We start from the raw sequence: 22,285 nt of genomic DNA, 5'->3' as shown, positions 1-22,285 counted from the left end.
TGTTTTTATATAAAGCAAAGTAAAAACAAGGCAGTGTGTTTGAACTGAATGGTAATGAGATTTCTTTAGCTATAAATATATATTTAAGCCTCATTCTTTTTTTTTATTCCCAGTCTCTCTTGGGCTGACCTTTACTTATCAATAGACTCGAGGTCAGTTTTTTTTTTAATCAAATGCTCCAGCAGAAGTCAGTGTCTTTCCAACCATATAATAAAAGTTTCTCTTCACCTTTGATGGTAAAGTCCGAACTGCTGGGGGCACCATTGTGTCTGTGCTTTCATAAGACAAGTTAGAAAAATTTGTCTTGTTAATAATGGTAAGTTATTCACACATACATAGTGAGAATTGTACGATTCATTTTACTTTAACTATAGGAAAGAAAAATAGATGACACCCATTTGTTTCACCAATCCATCTCCCTATCAAAGACATAAAAGCAATCAGATTTCCAGTGCAGTATTGCCCAGCAAGTTTGCGTGGCTTGTCTTGTTTCTCTAGACAGACGCTTGCTTTGTGTACTGAATCATCCAATGATGCAAACAATTTCAATCCAAGAAGTATCTTTAAAAGTGGAATTGCAGGGCTTCCCTGGTGGCGCAGTGGTGAAGAATGCGCCTGCCAACGCAGGGGACACGGGTTCGAGCCCTGGTCCGGGAAGATCCCACATTCCACGGAGCAACTAAGCCCCTGCACCACAGCTACTGAGCCTACTCTCTAGAGCCTGCGAGCCACAACTACTGAAGCCCACGCGCCTAGAGCCCGTGCTCCACAACAAGAGAAGCCACCGCAATGAGAAGCCCCTGCACCGCAGTGAAGAGTAGCGCCCACTCGCCGCAACTAGAGAAAGCCCATGCGCAGCAACAAAGACCCAGCTCAGCCAAAAATAAATAAAATAAAAATAAATTTAAAAAAATACACTAATAAACTATCTGAAAAGGCAATTAGGAAAACAATCTAATTTATAACAGTATCAAAATAAAATACTTAGTAATAAAATTAAGGAAGTGAAGGATGTGTACACTAAAAACTAAAAAACACTGATGAAAGAAATTAAAAATGACACAAATGAAGATCTCCTGTGTTCATGCATTTAAAGACTTACTCTTGTTAAAATATCCGTACTACCCAGTGTGATTTATAGATTCAATGCAATTCCTATCAATATCGCAATGGCACTTTTTTCCCAGAAATAGAAAAAAAATTCTAAAATTCATATGGAACCACAAAGACCTCAAATAGCCAAAACAAATCTTGAAAAATATGACTCAAGCTGGAGGCATTACATTCCTGATTTCTATATGTTCTAATGCTCTAGTAATCACACCAGTATGCTACTGGCATAAACACATATAAATCAATGGAACAGAATAGAGAGCCCAGAAATAAATCCATGCATATATGCTCAACTGATCTTTGACAAGTATGCCAAAAATACACAGCAGGGAAAGACTAGTCTCTTCAACCAATGGTGATGGTAAAATTGGTTATCTACATGCAAAAGAATAAAACTGAAACCTTCACTTACACCATATGCAAAAGTCAACTCAAAATAGGTTAAAGATTTAAATGTAATATGTGAAACTATAGAACTCTTAGAGGAAAACATAGGGGAAAAGATTCCTGACATAGATCTAATGATTTCATAGCTCTAACAGTAAAAGCACAGGCAGCAAAAGCAGAAATAGACAAGACAGACTACATCAAACTGAAAAGCTTTTGTATAACAAACGAATCAATCAATAGAATGAAAAGCCAACTTAAGGAATAGGAAAAAAATCTGTAAACCATGTATCTGATAAAGGGTTAATTTCAAAAAAAACACAAAGGACTCGTGTAACTCAGTAACAAATAAACCCATTAATGTGATTTTAAAATGGGCTAAGAACCTGAATAGACATTTCTCCAAAGAAACATACCAGTGCCCAACACATATATGAAAAGATCCTTGACCTTGCTAATCAGGGAAATGCAAATCAAAACCACAATGGGACATCACCCCACACCTCTTAGGATGGCTATTATCAAAAGAACAAAATATAACAAATGTTGATGAGGTTGTGAATCAACTGGAACCCTTTCACACTGATGATGGGAATGCAAAATGGTGCAGTGACTTTTGAAAACTATTTTTTGTTTTCAAAAACCTCAGACAACTTTTTGAGGTTCCTCAAAAAGTTCACATTAGAAAAATCATATTATCCAGCCATCCCACTTCTGGGTATTTATCCATAATAAATTGAAATCAGGGTCTTGAAGACGTATTAGCACTCCCATGTTTATTCTAGCTTATTTATAATAGCCAAAATGTGGAAACAACCTAAATGTCCATAGATAGATTAATGAATAAAGAAAATGTGGTATACACATACAATAGACTATCATTCAGCCTTTACAAAGAAGGAAATTCTGCAGTACGTGACAACATGAATGAACCGGGAGGGCAATTTTGCTAAGTGAAATAAGCCAGTCACAGAAGGGCAAATACTGCACAATTCCACTTATATGAGATATGGAAAATAGCCAAACCCATAGAAGTAAACCATAGAATTGTGGTTTTCAGGGGTGAGTGGAGGGGTAAATGGAGTGTTGATAATCAACAGTTATAAAATTTCAGTTATGCAAGATGGATAATTTGTAGAGATCTGCTGAACAATATTGTGCCTATGGATTATGATACTGTATTCTACACTTAAAAATTTGTTGCGTTCTTAAGTTCTTACGTTAAATGTTAAGTGTTCTAACCACAATAAAATTAGTAATAAAAAGAAACAGTCTTGCTGGCACCTTGATCTTGCACTGCTAGCCTCCAAAATTCTGAGAAAATAAATTTGTTGTTTAAGTCACTCAGTCTGGTCCTTTGTTAGGGCAGCCCGGATAGACTAATACAGCAGGGAAATCACTGCCATGTTGTTCCTCAAGTCCCAGCGTTCCTAGTCATCTCACCAGCTTTCTGCCTTTCAAAGTCTTCCTATGGTTTTTTACTGTGTCAGGTTTAGGACTTTTCATTTTAAGAATGAAGACCTAGAAGAAAGGAGGTTTCTCCAACTTGGCTGGAACCAGAAGTCTCCTGCTAAGGGTCACCAGGCAGAAGTACAGGATGACTACATTATGTAAACCCTTTCCAATTTGTAAGGATCAAATGAAATAGGCATGTGTCAGCTATGTGTCAGGATTAGCTGTTTCTTTTGTGACCCTCCTGTTCATATCACTATATGCGCAGCATGAATGGGAATAAAATAAGCATCAGATTCAGTCCCCACTTCACTGTTCTACTCTTTTAATTTACTCTCTAAATAATACCCAACTAGAGACCCTGACCAGTTCAAACACCTAGACTTGTTTCTTCTTTGCTAGTTCGTGCATCCATGAGGATTTAACTTGCTTTACGGCACATCAATACTCATCTGTGCCTTTGTTATAAATCTCCAGAGTGGCAGCATTGCAAGCCTTACATTTGCCCCTTGTGCAGCTTAATTCCAGCCTATTGCTGTCAGTATCTGCAAGGATTAAATACTGATTTTTTGGTTTTTTTTAAAGTTAAGTATCTCCTTTATCCACAAGACACTTTAAATCTGTAAATAATAGACCACTATGGGATGCAAGGTGCTTCCTGTGGATTTTTAAGGAGGATGTTTGATCTTTTTCTCAGGCCTGGATACTGTATTCTCTGGTCTCCCATTAAATTTTTGTTTAATATTGACTGAAAGGGGTGAGCAGTAACACTAAGAGGTGCCCTGGTGGCTCAAGGACCCCAGAAATGTTACTATCATTCATGGAGCTGAGCTGCAGGATGTGATAACAAAGGAAGATCTGGCCTTCTTCCTTTTAGCTGAATCACATCTGAGAAAATGAGCTTCTGGCTTCTCCTGCTTCCCAACGTGGCACTCAGCAACATACTTTCAAGTCCAGTATGCCTTTTTTTTTCCCCTCATTACTTTGCTGTTTTTAAATGCTTAGCCTCAAGAGTATCCTGGCAATTAACTGTGGCGCTTCATAGAAATTATTCTTAACCCTTGACCCCCCCCTCCAGTTCATGTAATCTCTGCCCTCCCTAAAGATAACTCGGAGCGGCCAAAGTTTCATGACTCTTGTAAATTTTAACATCATTTTGTGAACCAAAGGAGGGTGACGGAATTGGGCAAATACTTGACAACGTTTGGTGCTAAAAAGTCCTTTAACAACACTTTGTAGATTCACAACAAACTCTTATCTATAGTTATAATTAAGAGCATACTGTTAGTTTCTTAAATGTGTTCCAGAAACTGTAAAACCCTCCTCTGCAAATAGAACGCAAAGCTATAAAAACACAAGTAAATTACCCCATCATCTATACTTAATAATATCTAAACACCAACGACTACTGTAATGAAAAACATGAAATACTTTCTATTTGTGAAACAATATTTACACTTTCAAACTGTATTTGGAGATGAAAATGAACTCTCCCAGCTATACACAGAGAATCCATTAATTAAAGACAATTGTTTAATTATTAGCAGTTTGCATAGTTAACCAAGGCTCATAATTTTCCAAGTTCAGAGATCAGTTTCCCAGAAACCACATTTTCTCACTTAAGCTGTGTATACCAGAGTCATCCTCAAAGGCCAAACTAGAAAGGGCTCAGGAGGCCATAAAACTCAGATTTCATTAAGAGATAAGGAAACTGATGCTCAAGGTAAGTGGCTTGTCCATGGTTATAAAACCAGTTGATCCTAGACTCAAGTTCCGACCTCTTAACTCCCGGACTGTCGGTTTCAAACCTTGGGCGTTCCCTGGGTAAAATGTGAAACTGGCCCCAGTACAGGGAGAGCAAGGAGAAACCAGAGAAAGAAGACCACTCCAGATTGGTAGGTGGCAGGTTTAAAAACAAAAAACAGGGCTTCCCTGGTGGCGCAGTGGTTGAGAGTCCACCTGCCAATGCAGGGAACATGGGATTGTGCCCCGGTCCAGGAGGATCCCACATGACGCGGAGCGGCTGGGCCCGTGAGCCATGGCCGCTGAGCCTGCGCGTCCGGAGCCTGTGCTCCGCAATGGGAGAGGCCGCAATAGTGAGAGGCCCGCGTACCGTAAAAACAAAAACAAAAACAAAGGGAGGTCTTTCCTGGTGGCGCAGTGGTTGAGAGTCTGCCTGCCGATGCAGGGGACATAGGTTCGTGCCCCGGTCCGGGAGGATCCCACATGCCGCGGGGTGGCTGGGCCCATGAGCCATGGCCGCTGAGCCTGCGCGTCCGGAGCCTGTGCTCCGCAACGAGAGAGGCCACAACAGTGAGAGGCCCGCGTACCGTAAAAAAAAAAAAAAAAAAAAAACACAAGGGAACTTACATGTGAAGTTTCTCTCCGGCGGCCGCAAGATGATCTCCGCACCCGCCTGCCAGAATCTTAAAGAGTTTATATAGAGCACTTCTGAACGTTTGAGAGGAAGACTCCAGGAATCTGTCCGGTGAGAGAAGGAGAACACACGGCGTGCCTCAGGCTGTTGCAAAGTCACACCGGCCTCTGCTGCCACAGGCTTGTCCCGCATTCCAATTATAACTACTGTACCCCTCCCTCCCCCTAACATGAGTGAGCCAGAGCCCCCTAATCAGCCGCTCCCTTAACCCCCTCCTGTCTGCGCAAAGAACAGATGTCAGAGGGTAACCTACACGCAGAGGTGGGGCCAAATCCAAAGCTGAAGCCCAGGAGCTGCGTGAGCAAAGAAGAGAAAGGACATATATACACTACCAAACGTAAAATAGATAGCTAGTGGGAAGCAGCCACATAGCACAGGGAGATCAGCTCGGTGCTTTGTGACCACCTAGAGGGGTGGGATAGGGAGGGTGGGAGGGTGGGAGGGAGACGCAAGAGGGAGGGTATATGTGGATATATGGATATGTACAGCTGATTCACTTTGTTATACAGCAGAAACTCACACAACACTGTAAAGCAATTATACTCCAATAAAGATGTTAAAAAAAGAAAACTTTATATAGAGGCGTTCACGAGGTTCTGTCACGTATATGCCCAGATGGTTTCAATAACATATTATGATCTGAGGCTGCGTCCTTGAAGCAGTTCCTCGGAGTGGGAGTGGGGTGTAAGGAGCCTCTGATTGCCCAAGTCTAGCCTCCATTAGGGAATCAACCTCCAACACAGGCTAATCCTATTTTCATTATATTAATGATTTTCACATTTTAGTGGTATATCAGAATCACCTGGAGGGCATGTTAAAAAACACAGACAGCCGGCTCCTACCCTCAGAGTTTCTGATGCAATTTACCTGAGGTGGGACCCAAGAATATGCACTGGAAACAAGATTCCAGATAGCTGTTGATGCTGCTGGTCCCAGGGACCACTCTGAGAACCACAGCAGTACAGTGGTTTCCTCTTACGTTTATGTAGTATTTTACTTTTAAAGGACTTTAAAAAACTTTTTATTTTGGAGAATTTTGTAAATACACAAAAGTGGACAGATACGTATAAGGAACCCTCACAAATCTACTGAGTATGGACAACCATCCAACAATGGGCCATCTAAAGGACTTCTTAACATGCCACTTTATTTTTTTCTGCATTTTCTCCTGGGAGACAGGCATTCTCATAATTTCCAAGATGCTAACAAAAATTGTTTTGTATTATTACTCTGCTAATGTTTAGTTTGCAGTGTTACTTAATGTACACTGTCTCCACAACTCTAAGTGGGAGACAGTGGTTTCCCAGCTTCCATGTTACAATGAGGGAAATGGAGGCTCAGATGGTCATTAAGCAACTCACCCAGGACTCATATTTAAGTCCAACTCCAGAACTTATCATGACAGACACTATATTCAATTGTTTCAGTTAAAGTCAAACTCACCTGATTTTAAGACAAAAGCACATTTCAGCTGCACTTACTTTCATATGTGTAGCCGGTAATGGTGATACAACCTAAGCACTTGTGGCCGAGTGTTAATGTGGTTAGTGGCCCAGGAAGATTCAGACCTCCTGGTGGAATGGTACTGGCTACATTTTCAATCAAACCCCCAGTGTGGTTAATTGCTATTAGGATTTAGACACCATCACCTGACTCATTCTTCATGCCAGAGGTGGAGTTCTTCCTTTAGGACCTGAGTCTCCCTGGGACTTGTCGAGGAGAAAGACATTTTCCTCTGCCCTTCGAGGTTCTTCTGGCTGTTCTAATAATTAAATTGACATGAGACAGATTAATGGGGGAAAATCAAACAAAAATTTAATAACATGTCTAAACGGGAGAGACCCAGAAGAAATGAGTAACTCGCCAAAATGGCTGAAGCCCTCACCTTAAATACCATCTTCAGCTAAAGACAAAAGAGGATGTTGAGGGAGTCAGGAGAGGTTACCAGGAAAAGAACAGTAAACAATCTTTATGCAGATTTAAGTCATCATCTTCTCCACTGATAAGAAATTCTAGAGATTAGAGTCATCCTCTTCTTCCTGGTACAGTGAGGCAGACATAACTTACTAATGGAGATTTCCCTTATAAACGTTCATGTTTCTTACAAAAAGGTAACTCCTATTTGGTTTTCTGAGTTTTTTCCTTATCTGTTGCTTCTTAAAAAACAACCATCTTAAAATAATTAATGTGCCAAAGATATATTTTGGGGTACCAAATTTCTCTCACCTACAGACTCTTGCCTCTTGTTTTCAGAAATATGCAGTTTTTGTCATCTGTGTGTCTCAGATGACTTGTGAGGCTCAATGAATTATTAATAACTGTCTAGATGAATGCTCATTTATAGTAGCATGGTCTTGAAATAATTCTCTGTACTACACATACATATGCATATGCATATACATTATGAGTTATACATCTGCATTTATGACTCCAGGCTCACACAAAATTTTAAAACATCTATGTATGTCAAATAAAATGCCATTGATCACGGTTAATGAAATCTTATCCTAAACTACTAACCTTTGCAATGTTCCAATAGTTATTACCTTTGAGACATAATTGATTTAGTCAGTCGTGTTACATGCGTCTCTTTTAGTGACGGACATGGTGCTCTGTACATTTTGTGATTAGAACAGAACAAACAGAAAAGGTAGAAAAAGCTCTGTCTGAGATAAAGCTTGGCAGTTACAATACTTTCTTAACACTGACCTGTGACTTTTTAAAATGTGATTCCGGTTTCTTTTCTTCAAGTTTATTACATTGGAATAGTAAAGAATGGTTTTAGGGAATTTGTGAAATGACATCTATTTTTATCTAAGATCTATGAAGAAAAAAGAAAATATTTAATTTATGATACTTTTTATTGAGATATAATTTACATATAACATTGTGTAAGTTTGAGGTGTATGTGTTTATATATTGCAATATGATTACCACAGTTGTGTTATCGAACACCTTTATCATGTCACGTAATAATCGTTTCTTTTTTAGTTGAGAACAATTAAGATCTAGTCTCTTGGCAACTTTGAAGTTTATAATACAGTATTGTTGACTATAGTCACTATGTTGTGCATTTGATCCCCAGGACTTATGTATCTACTAGTTGCAAGTTTGTGCCCTTAACCAACATCTCCTCAATTTCCTCCCCTACCCCCCAGACCCTGGCAACTACCATTCTACTCTCTGTTTTTATAAGTTCAGTTTCTTAGATTATTATTTTATAATAAACCAGTAATCCAGTAAGTAAAATGTTTCTCTGAGTTCTGTGAGCTGTTCTAGTAAATTAACTGACCCCAAGAAGGGGGTCGTGGGAACCTCTGATTTAGAGCCAGTTGGTCAGAAGTGCAGGTGACAACCTGGACTTCTGATTGGCAGTCTGAGTTGGAGAGGGTTGTTGAGTCCTCCAGTTTTTAGATTGTCTGCCAGAAGTACAGGTAACAAACTTGGGCTTGTGCTGGTGTCTGAAGTGGAGGGTGGTCTTGTGGGACTCAGCCCTTTACCTGTGGAATTTCATTCTATTTCTGGGTAGGTAGCGTCAGAATTGAGTTGAATTCTTGGACACCGTGCTAGAGTACAAGAATTGCTTGTTGGTGTGGGAAAGCATCCACATACACACATTGGAATTGAGTCTGGGAAGCTTATTTAGCTGAATACACGACAGAAATGTCTACACATGTGCACCAAATGTCGGACAGGAATGTTCTTGGCAGTTTTGTACATAAAGACCAAAACCTGGGAACAACACAAATGTCCAACCACAAGTGAAAGGAAAAATACATACGATACATTCATACAATGTAATAATGTGATATATATAATGTGATTCATATAACAGGATATAACTCACAATGAAAAGAATAAACTACTGATAGATGCAAAAGCATGGATGAATCTCACTGACAAAATATTATGTGAAAGAAAGCCAAACAGAAAAGAGGACAGGGGCTTCCCTGGTGGCGCAGTGGTTGGGAATCTGCCTGCCAATGCAGGGGACACGGGTTCGAGCCCTGGTCTGGGAGGATCCCACATGCCACGGAGCAACTAAGCCTGTGAGCCACAACTACTGAGCCTGCGTGTCTGGAGCCTGTGCTCCGCAATGGGAGAGGCCGCGACAGTGAGAGGCCCGCGCACCACGATGAAGAGTGGCCCCCACTCGCCGCAACTGGAGAAAGCCCTCGCACAGAAACGAAGACCCAACACAGCCAAAATAAATAAATAAATAAATAAATAAATAAAAAACCCAAAACTACAGTCTTTAAAAAAAAAAAAAAAAAAAAAAAAAAAAAAAAAAAAAAAAAAAAAAAAAAAAAGAAAAGAGGACAAACTATGTGATTCCATTTATGTGAGATTCAAAAGAGCCATAATTCTTCCATAATGACAGCATTTGAAATCATAGTGACCTAGTGCAAGTGATGCTTAAATGTAGATTTAGTATTATTTCTTTTCATTGTGAAATGTCACTCAGTCATATAACTCATTATTTTCTTTCTTTTTTTAAAAATATTTATTTATTTATATTTGGCTGCGTTGGGTCTTCATTAGTGCACGAGGGCTTTTCTCTAGTTGCAGCGAGTGGGGGCTACTCTTCATTGTGGTGCACAGGCTTCTCATTGCGGTCGCTTCTCTTGTTGCAGAGCACAGGCTCTAGGTGCGTGGGCTTCAGTAGTTGTGGCACGTGGGCTCAGTAGTTGTGGCCCACGGGCTCTAGAGCACAGGCTCAGTAGTTGTGGTGCACAGGCTTAGTTGCTCCGAGGCATGTGGGATCTTCCTGGACCAGGGCTCAAACCTGTGTCCCCTGCATTGGTAGGCGGATTCTTAACCACTGGGGCACCAGGGAAGCCCCATTATTTTCTTTCTTAAACACAGAAGTAACAACTTGAAAACAATTTACAGCCTGTATACATCTATGTAGCCAGCACAATTTATACAACTCCTTGTAAGCTATTGTTTAAGTAACTGCAAAGGTGTATCTATTCTTGGAGGACTGCGGTATAAGTCTAAAAGAAGAGCTTTGCTTCAAAAAATATTTATCTTTTTTGAGATTTACAAAAATAAATGTCTAATAAATACCTTATTTCATAATTTTTAAATATATGCCTTATTTTCAGACACATTATTGTTTCAAAGAATGATAAATAACATGCAGACCTGGAAGAAAGATACAGCCCCTATTTCTAAACCATACATAGATGCGGCTATTTTCTACCCAAGCTGGACTATTCTACAAAGGCACACAAGGCAGGAAGGTGCTCTAGACACAGGAAATTCAAGCCACAAAGACATCTGCTGAGGTGTTGAGTTTTGGTTTTGCTAAAGTTTTGCAAAATCCTCTGTCGTGGTTGTCCCAGATACAAAATTACACAGGGAATTAATTCTCAGGGATGAAGCTGAAGTCACAGGTTTTGTTTGTCTTTGGAGATCTCAGGATTCTTTTTCAGTACTGCCTTTCTGATCTTGGAAATGGAGCAAAACTTCATACTCTGGAGATGATTTTTTACACCAGAGGACAAGCTTAAATATCATTTTTCTTTTGGGGAGTGACTGTTTTTTAAATGGTAACCTTGACATATTATTAAATGTGTCACCTCTCCCAATTAAAATATCCTTTTACAAGCCAGGTGCCGCTCTCAGCATTGCAATGGCTGAACTAAAGTGGAATATGAAGGAAGATTTTTCACATCAGTGGAAGTGGTAGAGGCAGAAAATGAATTGGATTCCTTTTAGATGAATCTTTTATGGATCAGCAGATTTATTCAGAGTTACTTAAAAAGCAGTTAACATTCCATTAGCAACAAACTGTGATCTGTGTCAGCAATAAGACACTCTTCGGTCATTTATTTTAGCACAGGAAGTCACTTCAGGAAAAAATGCAATTATTGAATCTCTAAAAGGCAAATAAATACTGAGGCAAAACTAGGTCATTTTTCTTATAGAATTATGAACACTATGCTTGATTCTTTGCTTCATTTAATCAAAGCATTTGTTTTATTTTTGTAAGTTTATGATCGGGAAGGAAAGATAAATGATTTTTTTTTTTAAAAAAGAACAGTAATGTTAACATATTTTCACAAAGTTCATAGCAATGATTTCAGGAGCAAGTGGTTGGAGCTATTGCTTGAAGGGATGGGAGATGCTATTTGGAGTTTCCCAAGCCTGTGTTGTAGGACGGGGTACTACCAGACATGAAGAGACGCCTGGCCTCAAGTGCTGGGGAAACTTGGAGAGGTTAGCGTTCAGAGGCTTATTAATGCAGAGTGCCCTTCACCTTGACTGCGTTGGGCCTAACCTCAAGCCCCTACACTTTAGAATCTCTTTTGGCATTAACAAGATGGAAGCAGATAGTAGAAAAATCCCAAAGGGGTCTATGAGTCATGCTGAAAGTTGGCTTCTCATAGAGTAGGGAGGTAAAGAGCCCTGAACCCCTTTTGACTTTTGAAATAAGTGGATGGCAAGGATGCTGTAATAAACTGAAAGCATTCATGTTATTTTTTTCTCTGAGTTAAATTAAATGAATATGAAGCTAGATCTCCTCTTCTGGGAAAATGGAGTAAATGTATTTGTCCATTTTCCTCCCAATAAGTACAACTAAAACACACACACACACACACACACACACACACACACATATATATATGTAAGTATATATATGTATATATGTATGTATGTATAAATATGTATATTACTCTAAAAGATGGAGAGAAGGCAGATGGACTAAGGACAACCTTGGAACTCTAGGAACAACATGGCTATGAGTTCCCAAGGAAAGTCTGCTCTCTTTAGAGAAAGGACTCAGAAAAGGTCAGCCTAGCAGAGAGAAAACTTAAACAACAGCTTCTCTACTCCAGCCAAATACTACAGAAAAAACTATTGCCTCACACTCACCCTCACCAATAAAGGCCAAATGGGGGCCTAGACTTTCAGACTAACATTTGCTAGGCTGTAAGGAAGCGCCATAATTCCCCACTGGAGTGGTGTCAAAGAAGGTTGAGTAGGGGCCAGGGCTTTCATAGTCAGCCCTGCTAGGTGGTAATAAGGCTCTGCCTTCAACACTGTCAAGGGAGACCGCTGCGTGGAAAGCCTGAACATCTACCCACACCCTGCAGCAACAAGATGCTCCTGCCCCTCCCAACTGGGGTGGTGGAGAGACAAGACTTTCACCACCTCTCTCTCGCTCATGATGAGGACACCTGCAACACAATGGAGGGGGGCAGAAAAAAGGGTTAGTGAACTGAAAGATAGAACAATTCTAATTCTAATCTGAATAACAGAGAAGAATCTAAAAAATGAAGAGAGCCTCGGGGATCTGTGAGATTATAACAAAAATCTAATATTCATGGGGCTTCCCTGGTGGTGCAGTGGTTGAGAGTCTGCCTGCCAATGCAGGGGACACGGGTTGGAGCCCTGGTCTGGGAAGATCCCACATGCCGCGGAGCAACTAGCCCCGTGAGCCACAATTACTGAGCCTGCGCGTCTGGAGCCTGTGCTCCGCAACAAGAGAGGCCGCGATAGTGAGAGGCCCGCGCACCGCGATGAGGAGTGGACCCCACTTGCCGCAACTAGAGAAAGCCCTCGCACAGAAACGAAGACCCAACACAGCCATAAATAAATAAATAAATAAAATTAAAAAAAAAAATCTAATATTCATGTCATCAGAATCCCAGAAAGAGAGGGAAAAAAGGATAAGGCTGAAAACGTACTTGGAGAAATAATGGAGGAGAACTTCCAAAATTTGGCAAAAGACATATACCTACAGTTTTTAAAAGCTGATAAAATTCCAAATAGGATAAATCCAAAGAAATAACAACACACAATAGAGTCACACTTCTGAAAAATGAAAACAGAGTAAAAATCTTGAAAGCAGTTCAGAGAAATGACACCTTACCTACAGGGGAAAAGCAATTAGAATAACAATGAATTCCTTATTAGAAACCATGGAGGTGACACATTTTTTTTTTTCCAGTGCAGAAAGTAAAGAACTGTCCACCTAGAATCCTACAGACAGTGGAAATATTGTTCAGAAAGGAAGCCCAGATATTCTTAGACAAAGGAAAATTAGTGGAATTTGTCACCTAGAGACTGACTCTAAAGGTGAGAGAATTTCTCTAAACAGAAAGAAAATTATAAAAGTAGGAATATTGGAACATAAGAAAGGAAGAAAGAATGCAGTGAGCAAACATGTGGGTAAATACCAGAGACTTTCCTTCTTCTCTTGAGTTTTCTAAATTATGATTGATGTTGGAAGAAAAAATTATAACTTTCTCTGATGTGGTTCTAAATACCTGTAGAGGAAATATTTTTTAAATTATATAATAAGGGAGCATAAAGGGAGGTAAGAATGCTGCACTTCACTCAAACTGATAGAATGACATCAGTAGACTGAGAAGTTATGAATATATAATACAATAAGTAAGCTATCATAAAAATTTTATGCAAAGAGTTACTCTTAAAAAACACTTTAGATGAATCAGAATGGGACTTAAAAAATCTACAAGTAAACCACAGCAAGACAGGATCATAAACAGAGAAACAAAAAATGGAGTGAACAAAGACAAATTAAAAAAATAAAATGCTTAAAAATAGGGAGATTGGCATTTTTCTATTAGGTAAGAAACGTGTTGTATCATTACAGACCCTGTAGGCATCAGAAGGTTAATAAGGGAATAATACAAAAATGTCTACACACATACATTTATCTACACAATTGGCAAGGATGTGCAGAAAGTGGAACCTTTGTGAATTGCTGCTGCAATTGTAAAATGGTGCATGGAAAATAGTATGGCGGTTCCTCAAAAAATTAATAATAGGATCACTATATGTTACAGCAATTCCACTTAGAGGTATATACCCATTAACTGAAAGCAAGGAATCATACACATATTTGCACACCCATTTTCTTTTTTCTTTTTAATTGAAGTATAGTTGATTTACTGGTGAACAGCACAATTATTCAGTACATATATAACATGTTCTTTTCGTATTCTTTTCCATTATGGTTGATTACAGGATATTGAATATAGTTCCCTGTGCTATACAGTAGGACCCTGTTGTTAACCTATTTTATATACAGTAGTTTGTATCTGCTAATCCCAAACTCCTAATTTATCCCTCCTCTGCCCCCTTTCCCCTTTGGTAACCATAGTTTGTTTTCTATGTCTGTGAGTCTGTTTGTGTTTCATAAATGTTCATCTGTGCCATATTTCAGATTCCACATATAAGTGACATCATATGGTATTTGTCTTTCTCTTTCTGACTTACTTCACTCAGTGTGACAATCTCTAGGTCCATCCATGTTGCTGCAAATGGCATTATTTCAGTCTTTTTTATGGCTGGGTAATATTCCAGTGTATATATGTACCACATCTTCTTTATCCATTCCTCTGTTGATGGATATTTAGGTTGCTTCCATGTCTTAGCTATTGTGAATAGTGCTGCTATGAACACTGGGTGCATGTATCTTTTCAAATTATAGTTTTCTCTGGATATATGCCTAGGAGGGGGACTGCTAGATCATATGGGACTCTATTTTTAGTTTTTTAAGGAACCTCCATACTGTTTTCCACAGTGGCTATACCAATTTACATTCCCACCAACAGTGCAAGAGGGTTCCCTTTTCTCTACACCCTCCTTAGCATTTGTTATTTGTAGATTTTTTAATGATGGTCATTCTGACCATGTACACCCTTTTTCATAGCAGCATTATTCACAATAGTCAAAAGGTGGAAGCAACCCAAGCATCCATAGATGGATGAAGGGATAAACGAGATGTGGTATATATATATAGACACACAGTGGAATATTATTCAGCTCTAAAAAGAAGGAAATTCTGTCATATGCTACAACAGGAATGAACCTTGAGGACATTAGGCTAAGTGAAATAAGCTAGTCATAAAAGGACAAATACTGTATGATTCCACTTATCTGAGGTGTCTGGAGTAGTCAAATTCATAGAGGCAGAAAGTATAATGATGGTTGCCAGGGGCTGCAGCGAGGGGAGAATAGGGAGTTATTGTTTAATGGGTACATAGTTTCAGTTTGGAAAGGTGAGAAGTGTTCTGGGATAGATAGTGTTAATAGCTGAACAATGTGAATCTACTTAATACCACTGAACTGTAAACTTAATGGTTAAAATGGTAAATTTTGTGTATTTTACCACATATAACACAAAAATGTTAAAATGAACAAAAGTACTTGACTCAGATATATAAATAAGGTGCCACATAGTATTTATTTATCTCCATATCTGTTATATACCTCATCTCCCTCACTGCAACTTTGTCTGACCTTAGTATAATGTGGAGGCCATCAACCTTCTACACCCCTTATTCCATATATCAGTGTTCTTGTGCTTTCTCTTTAAATAGGTCCAGAAGGAAATCCATCTGGCAAACACATTCAGAGTAAAGAATCAGTGCCTGAAGTTTAAGTGTAAAGGAGAAATGTCAGGATTCAGGTGTAACCCAGGAATAATCAATATAGACAGACTTCCCCAGCGGTATGATCAAGCAACTCGAATGGTATTAGTAAGCAAGACACAGCATAGAAGCTCCAGTTTGTTTCTCCCTGTATGTTTACCTTATTTCTCTATCTGAAGTTCAGCCTTATTGATATTTTGTCTGCTGCATACACTGTCATGCCTTGGCTCCCAAATTTTCCTAACTGAATAATTGAGACCGAAAGAGCTTCTCCCGTCCCAATGCCAAATTCCTAGAGAGAGAATCTGATGGCTTTTCCCAGGTGAGTTCCATGCTCTTTTTCCAATTGATTTGTGCAGTTATGTGGGAGGATGAATAAAGATACTGAGGACTCAGATCTAGAATCCAGTGACATTTATCTTTTGAAAGAAATGAAGCTATTAGTAAGAGAGAACCATAGGCATGAATGAAGCAGATAACTTTGGATGAACCCTTTCTTGGTGCCTCACAAATACCACTGCCTGGACATCCTATGCATGTAGTGGGGATGCCCTCACCTCTGTGATACAGATGTCAACAGTTCCTACATAAGTATTAGAGGATGGGAGTGATTCATCAGTTCCTGTTAGTACCTCTCCCATACTCATTCAACACTCACTGGCCAGTACATAAACAACCCTGATCCATTGCAAATTTCTGCTGAAGGGCTTTCTTTCAGATACTTGTGAACTAATGCCCTTAGAAAGTAAATGTTCCTATGGAGCAGCCCTTAGCAATGACAAATGGGTACTGGAGGATGAGTATGGACCCCACTTGGCTCTGAGAAAGAAGGGGGATTACTCTGAGGTATGTTCTGTCTTGGACTTCAGAGATCCTGAGGAGAAGTGATATCCATTTGGACATAGAACAAAACCGTTAATAACTCACCCTCTTTTGGGCTTCCTCCCCTTCCACATATCATCTCACTATCTTCTTCCCCTAATGGTGCTTTCTGTGATCAACGCCCAAATAAACTACCTCCTATCACATACCATATAAAGATTTCCCTCTTTGGGATGCAATGTAAGATAGGGGCATAGGACATAAATTGCCAAATGCCTATCTTCAGGGCTGGCACGATGGAGGGAAACAGGAGAGGCCAGTAGTTGGCAAAGGTAAGAGAGAGAAGCAGGAGCCGTGAGAAAGCTTCAGGTCTAACATGGACCTGGCTGAGTCAGGGTGCAGAGTGTGAATACAGCTTGAACACTGGAGGAAGATCTAATCTATGCAGAGAAGGAAAAAAGAAGCATTGGAGAAGAGGGGACAACGTCCTCAGCCACATCATGGCGCAAGATCAGTAACAGACAAGCTAAGTAAGACTCATCCCCTTGAAACCTTAGCAGATGGAAACACAAAGGGAGCAGGGCCCCGCTGGCTGCCTGGAGACATGGGATTCATGTGGTCAGTGACCTGAGATGTATTAGGGAAACTTCTCAGCTGAGATCCAGAGGAGTGAATTAACAATCCACTAATATATTCTTAGTTTTCACTTGAGTAATTAATTGTTAACCAGTCAATATGAAGATACTGCCTTACAAATGAAACCATTGGCTAATGTCTCACTTCAGTGAAGTGCTTCTTGTAAGAGGAAAGAATCCTTTCCTTGTAGATATAATTTTAAAAAGATAAGGCCTTCATTTGAAAACTGTATAAGACACCGTATTTTAAGGCTTAAAAACAGAGAGAACTTCAGAGTTTTACTCAGGAACATGTTAATTAATAAGCAAACATATAAAGATCCAACAATCTGATATGTATTCACTGAGACTACACTAGCTCTGACAGAAAAAAAGCATAGAAATTACTTATCTAATCCTAAACTGTAGACACCAAGGTTCTTTTCAGTGATAGCTGATGAGAAAGAACCAGTTCCAATATCCTTCACTAGTTGACTGAATTGCAAAGTTTTACATAACTCTTTCAAAGCTACGTATTTCCTGAAACAGAGGAAAGAAAAAAAACTTTAGTAACTGATTATAATCTATATAATTAAACCTCTAGAAACTCCATAGCTATTCCTACTTGAAAGTGATTGGATTTCCTTTATTAATTATATTTCCAACATTCTAATAAAATCTGTAGTTAAAAATTAACCCAGAGACACTAGGAAAAAGGCACTCTGTTGCTTCTTTCATGTATACCCTTTGGCTCTAAAAACTTAGCAATATAAAAATAAAGAATCAAAGAGACTGAGACAAAATAAGCATTTTCGTACACAAAAGACAATATAGAAAGCTGGAGTGGTTAATGGAGCTGATGGTCTATATTCCAAAGCAGGCAGTGGGAGATGCAAATTTACCTCTTTGGGATAAGAAGAACTAGAGATCTTCCATGTGAAATGGAGAAAAGGAGTTGGCTTCACTGCTTAAATCCAGAGGCTATGATTTCTAAAAGTAGGGTGAAAAAAATACTGGTAACTGCTGCCCATAGCTGCAGGCAATGTAAGCTCCAGCTGCCTGAGGCTCACTAATCCGTCCTGTATATCTTTCATATCCCTACCAGGGAGGAGGCCCAAGCCTTCATTATGAGAGCTACTTGTCAACTGAGGGCACCAGGACATTCCTGGAAGTAGCCTCATAACTCCTTGTCAGAGAGGAAAGAGCCCAGAAAGTTAAAGAAAAAGAAAACAATGCAAAGCAAAAAAGTACATATTCCCCTTAGATAAGCCTGTGATCCACCATTCTAAAATGCATGAAGAAACCTAATGCTAAGGAAGACAATCAATAAGTAAACATCAGAACAGGAATTATCTCCTCATGATATTAACTTTATGGAATATTTTGACAAATGCTTTATAGTAAACACTGCTATGATACTCAGAGATAAAATCTTATTAAGGAATGAACAAGAAAATATCAAACAAGAAGCTACATATATTTAAAAGATAAATATAAAAAAACTAATTGAAATACAAGAAATAAAAAATATCATCAAAGTAAACAATAAAATTAATAGACAGGATAAACTCTGAACAGAACACCACTGAAAAGACTATTACTGACTTGGAAGATAGCACTGAACACTTCATCTACCACACAGCTAAGAGATAAAAAAGGTAAAATATATGTACAAGCTGTTAATATTCCCACAAGATCGACTGAGATCCTTTACACTTAAGCTTCAGGCCCTAAGCTCTTGGGATCTCTTTCCAGAATACAGAGAATGCAGGCAAGAAAGAGAAGGAATATTTGCTAAGATATTAGCTGAGAATTTTCTGACATGGAAGAGAGATATAAGTATTCAAAATGATAGCACACTTTGAGTACCAAGCAGAATAATAACAATAATAATAACAATAATAAAATAACATAATAGACCCATTGCTAGATACATAATAGAGAAATTTTCAGGAAATCAAGAATGAAAGAAAAAAACCTTAAAAGATAAAAAGGAAAGTCAGTTTACCTTTTAGGTAAACTTGACATATAACAGATTTCTCAACAACAAGAAAAGTCATAGAAGATGGGGTAATAACTGCAAAGTGCTGACGGGAAAAATAGTTATGAACCCAGAAATCTATGCCTAGAGAAAGTGTAAATTGAGAGTAAGGACAAAATGAAGACATCTCTAGAAATAAGAAGACTAAAAGAAGTTGTCACAAACAAACCCTTACAATATTGATTTAGGTTAAAAGAAAAATCTTAAGTGAATGACAATTTTTTTTCTTCCTGCTTGTATGTTTCAGCCATGTGTTTTGTTTACAAGGAGTCTCCTCACAATCCCAGCTTAACTCTTTCCTTCCCAGGGTAAATACCCCATGTTGCCCAGTCTGTTTTCCAGGAACTATCCTTGCTATGTGGTTGTTTGGCTCAGTGGGGACAAGACCCCAGACTGCTGTACCCAACATCAGGAGCAGGATCTAGATATTCCTCTCTTTAACCAACTTCTTAGTTTACACCACTACCTCTTCTCTCTGCTTGCTACTTTTTAAATGTTTGTTTTTCAGAGTCATATCCATGGCCCTCTTCTCTTACTGAATATTTTATCTTAACGTGTGAATATTAGAAGCACCTAAACACACGTTAAAATGTAGATCCTTGCATTTAGTCCCAAATAATGAACCAGAATGGAGGACAGTGAACCTTGTAACTGCATTTTTAGCAATCAACTAAGACAATGTTCATTTCAGTGCTATTTATAATAGCCAGGACATGGAAGAAACCTAAATGTCCATCGACAGATGAATGGATAAAGAAGATGTGGTACATATATACAATGGAATATTACTCAGCCATAAAAAAGAATGAAATAATGCCATTTGTAGCAACATGGATGCAACTATAGATTATCATACTAAGTGAAGTAAGTCAGAAAGAGAAAGACAAATATCATATGATATCTCTTATATGTGGAATCTAAAAAAATGGTACAAAGGAACTTACTTACAAAACAGAAATAGAGTCACAAATGTACAAAACAAACTTATGGTTACCGGGGGGAAAAGGGGGAGGGAGGGATAAATTGGGAGATTGGGATTGACATATACACGCTACTATATACAAAATAGATAACTAATAAGGACCTACTATATAGCACAGGGAACTTTACTCAATACTCTGTAATGATCTATATGGGAAAAGAATCTAAAAAAGAGTGGAAATATGTATACATATAACTGATCCACTTTGCTGTACAGCAGAAGTTAACACAACATTGTAAATCAACTATACTCTAATTTTAAAAAAAGTCTTTCTCTGTGCTATACAATAGGTTCTCATTAGTTATCTTTTTTTTTTTTCTTTTTTTTTTTGCGGTTCGCGGGCCTCTCACTGTTTTGGCCTCTCCTGTTGCAGAGCACAGGCTCCGGACATGCAGGCTCAGCGGCCATGGCTCACGGGCCCAGCCGCTCCGCGGCATGTGGGATCTTCCCGGACCGGGGCACGAACCCGTGTCCCCTGCATTGGGAGGCGGACTCTCAACCACTGCGCCACCAGGGAAGCCCCAGTTATCTATTTTATACATAGAATCAATAGTGTATATATGTCAATCCCAATCTCCCAAAAATAAATAAAATAAAATAAAATTGATTAACTGACCAAAAAATTCAAATAATTTTGCAATAAGTGATGCTGTGTGTGTTTGTATACATATAATATATATAATCCAAATATAAATATATTCCTAAGAAGTTGTTCATGTCCTTTATCTCAATACTTTATATAGTATAAGAACATATTTATTTTATAAAGATTAAATATTACAGTTCTTATATCTATAGTTAACTTTCTTCCAATTGTGAAAAGGACTCATGTTTTTGAAAACATTTTAAAGATATAGCTCTATATCTTCTATACTCACTCTCCCTTTGAAAATATAAATTAAAAAAGCAGAAGTGAAAATAATATAAGAATAAACCAATACCTCCATGTAGCTAATGTGTCAAAGAATCACTGTGCTGATTCTTACAAAAGAATGCCAAACTGACAATTATACTCAACTATTTATTTAAATGAATTTTAAAAAACAAGTATTTTTTAAACAGATGTAAATTCCATATTTAAATAATATCTCTCTAGTTTGAAAAGGAATCAACCAAAGCCAATGAACTCATGGAATAAATTCCCAAAGCTATGTTTTAAAGACCACATTCTTATGAATGGAAACAACATTAGCTGATGTGGCCTGTACCCAGGTACATCCCTCAGACATTTCCATTTCATTGCTGCCCAATTTCCAATTGCCAGTATCTGCACCTCTTTGACTTGAAGTTTTTCAGAAACTCCAGAAGGCTTCTGTGCTGCCAGGGAATTAACAATTCCTGGGAACGTTCCTCAATCGATGACTGAACAGTAGTAGTTGGTGTATAAACCCTCCAACTCCCTGGCCCCCTCAGGTGTAAATATTCTGAGGTGTGAGTTCCACATGATTTCCCAGAGAACTCCCATGGCTTTAAATTCCAGGAGCCTACTCTGGTAATTGCCTTGATAAAAGCACCCTTTATTGGTTTCTATTCCTTCTGTGTCTCATATCCTGGCTTCTCTACATCTGTTTCCTGTGATCACATGGTAAATATGCTACATGGACTTGAATCCTTATTTCAGGATCTGCTTATGAGAAAATACAAAGATATATATATATATATCCCACAGTTTCATGGCAATGGCCAATTCTTTTAAAATCAATACAATTACATACATATTACTTATGCCTATGCCTAGTTACGTCTCTAGCTTTACCAGGTCCCTCTACATATAAATATTTCTTTTGTACAAGCCTTATATGTTTTATCTTGGGTAATTCTGATAGCCCTCAGAAGTTTATATAAATTATTTAAGATTCATCATGTCCACCATGGAAGTTGAGTGGACTGTCGACTCTCTGAGTCACACTGCTTTTTGTAATACTCTGACCAAGTTAACTTAAGTCTCACAAAGCTACATGCCTTGTATAACAGTGGGGAAGGGACACTTTTTAATCTTTCCAAATATGGTTTAATTGAAAGGGA

Source organism: Hyperoodon ampullatus (genome assembly GCF_949752795.1).
Source record: "Hyperoodon ampullatus genome assembly, chromosome: X".
NCBI classification, from domain to species: Eukaryota; Metazoa; Chordata; class Mammalia; order Artiodactyla; family Ziphiidae; genus Hyperoodon; species Hyperoodon ampullatus.
Note: the sequence above shows the minus strand (reverse complement) of the source record.